General features: G+C 42.8%; 1 protein-coding gene across 1 annotated transcript in view; it reads left to right on the top strand.

Moving 5' to 3' along the window:
* The first annotated feature begins 5,532 nt into the window (after positions 1 to 5,532).
* LOC149462258 (semaphorin-4D-like) overlaps positions 5,533 to 6,000 on the top strand; it is a 151,636-nt gene continuing 151,168 nt past the window's right edge. The window contains exon 1 of the mRNA XM_089677137.1: positions 5,533 to 5,669. The gene's annotated coding sequence lies outside the window, so the exon portion shown is untranslated. The remainder of the gene's footprint in view (positions 5,670 to 6,000) is intronic.

Here is a 6,000-nt window from a genome sequence, read left to right as displayed (position 1 = left end):
GTGCAATAGCTTACAATCTAGGATAGTGGTACGGGAGGAATATCTATGGGGGATGGAGTGGTATGAAGAGTGGAGGAGATCGGCAGTTAGCAGACGGTGGGGTAGGCTTCCCTGAAGAGGTGGGTTTTCAAGGTGCGCCTAAAGTAGAGGAGAGTAGGTGATAGTCGGATGGATTGGGGTAGGGAGTTCCAGAGGATTGGTGAGGCCCTGGAGAAGTCCTGGAGGCGGGCATGGGAGGAGGAGACTAGGGAACTAGAGAGGAGGTCTTGTCAGGAGCGGAGAGTGCGTTTTGGGTGGTAGATGGATATCAGGTCGGTGATGTAATTTGGGGCAGTGTTATGGACAGCTTTGTACGTCAGTGTTAGCATTTTGAATTTGATCCGTTGGGCAATCGGAAGCCAGTGGAGGGATTGGCAGAGGGGGGTGGGGCGGAAACGGAGCGGTTGGTAAGGTGGATGAGTCTGGCCACAGTATTCAGGAATGACTGAAGCGGGGATAGTTTGTGGTGAGGTAGGCCAGTGAGGAGGGAGTTACAGTAGTCAAGTTGTGATATGATAAGGGAGTGGATGAGCTGCTTAGTGGTTTCCGAGGTTAGGAACAGATGTATTTTGGAGATGTTGCGGAGGTGGAGTCTACATGAGTTTGTCAGTGATTGGACCTGAGGCTGGAAGGACAGTTTGGATTCTAGAATGACACCAAGTACTCTGGCTTTTTTTTTAAACTATAGTCCGGCCCTCCAATGGTCTGAGGGACAGTGAACTGGCCCCCTGTTTAAAAACTTTGAGGACCCCTGTTATAGGCAGTAGTGGCCAGGTCGGGGAAGGATACTGTTGTAAAGTTGATCAGTTGCAGAGTGGAAGGGGGCAGGTTTCAGGTTGCGGAGGTTTCGGCTGGTAGTAGTTTGACATTTGGAGGGTTAGGTGTTTGAGGACGAGGAGACGGAGACGGTAATAAGGTTGTGGTCAGAGAGAGGGAAGGGTGTGTTTTGTGAGGTTGTGGGGAGTGCAGAGATGAGAGAAGACAAGGTCCAGGATGTTCCCATCGGAGTGGGTGGTGGATTGTATACACTGTGCGTTTTTCACAGAAGATTCGTATCAGTTGATTGTGGGCCAAAGCAATTTATACGTACCACAATACATCACCGCCCACCCAAATTCAACTCTTGCCAGACAATTTGCATGGAAACCTATCATGCTTTCTGAATTTAAAACTTTTTTGAGCCTAACCTTCAACATGGGCATTACAAAAAATAATTAATTGCAGTCATATTGGTCCACAGACCCGATTCATCATATGCCCATGTTCTCTGCTGTTACATATATGCCCAACAAGGACCAGAAACGTACTGGTACATCGCTGGACTTTGAGTGGTTATACCGGGATGATGCCTGCAGCTGCAGGCATCATCCTGGTATTGTTTTTTTTCAGATGGCGGTCAGCTTTTATGCAAAAGCAATCCTAGTAGCTAATTAGTCGCTGAATCGATTTTACAAGCAGAGGGAAGGGATGCCCCTCACCACCTTCCACGTGTTTCTAGGGCTTTCCCGTCCCACAGGGGAATCCTAAGGATGCAGCCGGAAGTTCCGCTGGCTGACCATAGAGCTGATCAGAGACCAGAATGGCTCCAATCATCTCTATGATGTAAGAAACCGGAAGCTACGAGCATTTCATAATTTCCGTTTCGCCGGATATAAACAGTACCATTTTTAAATTGGGAAAGCTTCTGATCAGATCGATCAGAGATCTACAGGAGGGATCTAGAGTCTAATAAACCCCAGATTTCTTTGAAAAGAGTACCTGTCATTGCCTATTGCTGTTGCACAGGATATTTACATTCCCTGTAATAACAATAAAAGTGGTCAATAAAAAAAAAGGGACAGTATAAAAAAAAGAAATAAATTACCCCTGCCCCTCCCCCTTTCTGTGCTTATGTGCAAAGGTAATCGCAAGCGTCCGTCATGTCTCGTATGTAAACAGAAATTGCACCATGCATGTGAGGTATCACCTCAAACATCAGATCGAGGGCAGTAATTCTAACATTAGAACTAATGTGTAAATATAAAGGGGTAACCTGTAAAGGCTTGTGCTGCCTATTGATTTTAAAAATGTGCATAGTTTGTCGCTGTTGCACAGGCACGAGCAAATTTAAAACATGTCATGTTTGGTATCTACTTGGAGTAACATCATCTTTTATATTTTATCAAACAATTGGGCAATATATTGTGTCTTGTGCTTTAAGATTCAGAAAAGTGTATTTTTTCACAAAAAATTAACGTTTGAAAAATTGCCGTACAAATACTGTGACATAAAAAATTGCAACACCCACCATTTTATTCTCTAGGGCCATGGCTTTAAAAATATATATAATGTTTGGGGGTTCAAAGTAATTTTCTAGCAAAAAAAATTTTTTTTCATATAAGCAAAGAGTGTCAGAAAAGGCTTGGTCTTCAAGTGGTTAGAAGAGTGGGTGAGATCTGGCATACGCCTCTAATGTTGGCACTCCAGGGGCATGGTGAGTATTTTGCAGATCTTATTTGTTGCTGTAAGTTTTTGGAAAATGAAGAAGGAAAACATAAATGTATTTTTTATTTTTTTCCTTTTTCAAAACCCTGACAAAAATGATATCTGAAAAATACTCACCATGCCTCTTATCAAATTCCTTGGGTTAACTACTTTCCAAAAAGGGGTCATTTAGGGGGGTATTTGTACTATGTTGGCATTTTAGGGTCTCTGAAACTGTGATAGGTATTGAGGATGTGATATGAGACATGCCCTTTGAAAGCTTGAAAGTGCTCCCTGGATTTTGGGGGCCTGTATGTGGATAGGTTGTCAAAAAGTCTCTCAGATGTGGTATCCCCATACTTGGGAGAAGTAGCAGAATGTGTTTTGAAAAAAAGGTCATTTTCCAAAAATGTGTGGCAGAAAAATAAAATCTTCCATGGACTCAACATGCCTCTCAGCAAATTCCTTGGGCTGTCTACTTCCATAAAAGGGGTAATTTTGGGGGGAGGGGGTTGTACTGTCCTGGCATTTTAGCACCTCAGGAAATGTGATAGGCAATCAGAAAGTAACAGCTGCGTGAATTCCAGTGTACAGTGACTTGAAAACGTATTCATACCCCATTTAGGTCTGGACTTGGACTGGGCCATTCTAACACATGAATATTCTTTGATCCAAACCATTCCATTGTAGCTTGGGCTGTATGTTTACGGTCATTGTCCTGCTGGAAGGTGAACCACAGACCCAGTCTCAAGTCTTTTGTAGACTCGAATAGGTTTTCTTCTAAGATTGCCCTGTATTTGGCTCCACCCATCTTCCCATAAACTCTTCTTGCCACTCTTCCATAAAGGCCAAATTTGTGGAGTGCATGACTATTAGTTGTCCATCTGAGCTGTGGAACCCAAATGTTTCTGTATTGTGTTGATTTTTTCTTTATATGTGACACCCCAACCCACATGTTTCTGTATTGTTTGTGTGGATTTTTTCTTCATTTGTGAAACCCCAACCTCCATGTTTCTGTATTGTTTGTGTTGATTTTTTCTTCATATGTGACACCCCAACCCCCATGTTTCTCTATTGTTTGGATCTATATGTTCTTGATATATAACACCAGATCCCCCATGTTTTCTTCATATGTGACCTCATGTTTCTGCAATGTTCAGTCTATAATTTCTTCGTATGTAACTCCAGTTCCCCACCCCCCTTCATATGTGACTTTAGAGGAACGTGGGGTGATCTGAGGTTTGGGTCTATATTTATTATATGTGAACCCATATGCTCCTATTTTTCTGCAGTGTTTGGGTCTATAGTTTCTTCATATGTGACCCCAGATTACTCCCTATTTCTGTAGTGTTGGGTGTATATTTACTTCATATTGCACTCTAGAACTCCCATATACAGTATCTGTATTGTTTGTGGTGATTTTTTCTTCATATGTGAAACCCCAACCCAAATGTTTCTGTATTGTTTGTGTTGATTTTTTTCTTCATATGTGAAACCCCAACCCCCATTTTTCTGTATTGTTTGTGTTGATTTTTTCTTCATATGTGAAACCCCAACCCCCCATATTTTTTTCTTCATATGTGACACCCCAACCCCCTTGTTTCTGTATTGTTTGTGTGGATTTTTTCTTCATTTGTGAAACCCCAACCTCCATGTTTCTGTATTGTTTGTGTGGATTTTTTCTTCATTTGTGGAACCCCAACCTCCATGTTTCTGTATTGTTTGTGTTGATTTTTTCTTCATATGTGAAACCCCAACCCCCCATATTTCTGTATTTTGTGTTGATTTTTTTCTTCATATGTGAAATACCAACCCCCCATGTTTCTGTATTGTTTGTGTGGATTTTTTCTTCATTTGTGGAACCCCAACCTCCATGTTTCTGTATTGTTTGTGTTGATTTTTTTCTTCATATGTGACACCCCAACCCTCCATATTTCTGTATTGTTTGTGTTGATTTTTTCTTCATATGTGACACCCCATGTTTCTGTATTGTTTGTGTTGATTTCTTTCTTCATATGTGACACCCCAACCCCCATGTTTCTGTATTGTTTGTGTTGATTTTTTCTTCATATGTGACACCCCCATGTTTCTGTATTGTTTGTGTTGATTTTTTCTTCATATGTGACACCCCAACCCCCATGTTTCTGTATTGTTTGTGTTGATTTTTTCTTCATATGTGACACCTCAACCTCCCCATGTTTCTGTATTGTTTGTGTTGATTTGTTTCTTCATATGTGAAACCCCAACCCTCCATATTTCTGTATTGTTTGTGTTGATTTTTTCTTCATATGTGACACCCCATGTTTCTGTATTGTTTGTGTTGATTTTTTCTTCATATGTGACACCCCATGTTTCTGTATTGTTTGTGTTGATTTTTTCTTTATATGTGACACACCAACCCCCATGTTTCTGTATTGTTTGTGTTGATTATTGCTTCATATGTGATACCCCAACCCCCGTGTTTCTGTATTGTTTGTGTTGATTTTTTCTTCATATGTGACACCCCAACCCCTATGTTTCTGTATTGTTTGTGTTGATTTTTTCTTTATATGTGACACCCCAACCCCCATGTTTCTGTATTGTTTGTGTCTCCGTTTCCCCTTATCATCCCCACGTCCCACATATTTCTGAAGCCCAGGTTCCCCATTCTCTACAAATACAATGCGCCCTCCCAGCTCAAGAAGCAAACCTTCCATTTCCACCTGAATCCTATGTTTCCAGAAAAGCTGACTTTGTGAAGGAGGGGGCACTGCCATTTCTACCTGTCTTTTACAAGTCAGAAGAGTTCATTAGCATATAAAAAGAGACTCTTAGCACAAAAATCAAACCCTGATAGACACAAGGCTTGTCAGTCAATAGCCAAATCGCTGAATAATAGCCCATAGAAATGCACTCCTGGGGGAACAGCATTCCAATATCACTGAACCTGGCGGAAAGCGAAGGCTGATCAATGCTTTGTATTAAAGTGCTGCCCAGGTTCCTTGTCTCCCATCCTCCTCCTCCTCCTGCAGTGCCATCCCCTCCCCCACGCCTGCCTCCTCCTCCTCCTCCTGCCAGGCTGCGCTCCTCTATTCAGCAGACTTGGTGCTGAGCGGGGTCTGTGTCACTCCGCCATACTGCACAGGACACCACCAACTTCCCGGACAGCGGAGCACTCTGCACTCCAGGTAAGTGTCCGCCTACCGAAACCGGCTGACTTCCTCTGTGTGTGGGGCCAGCCCATGGACAGCACGGACTAGTTGTCAGTGGCAGGGCTCAGGAGATCACAGACATTGCTGCACTGGGGTCGGGGGACGAGCACACTGCACCCGCTCCTATACACATCTGCACTGCATGTCTTCAGGAGTCCATGGCAGGGCTATGTGTGCCCACACGGATTGCCATAGAAGTTGATGAGAGATGGGGCAGAGGGTTGCTGTTGCCTATAGCAACCATTGTGTCATCAGATGAGATCAGTTGCTATGGACAAAGATTTGCCAATAGCAACCATTGTATCAT

The sequence above is a fragment of the Staurois parvus genome, unplaced genomic scaffold (genome assembly GCF_062004578.1).
Source record: "Staurois parvus isolate SC_StPar_1 unplaced genomic scaffold, SC_StPar_1.0 ptg000178l, whole genome shotgun sequence".
Taxonomy (NCBI): Eukaryota; Metazoa; Chordata; class Amphibia; order Anura; family Ranidae; genus Staurois; species Staurois parvus.
The sequence above is the reverse complement of the archived record's forward strand: the minus strand, read 5'-3'. Positions and strand labels throughout refer to the sequence as shown.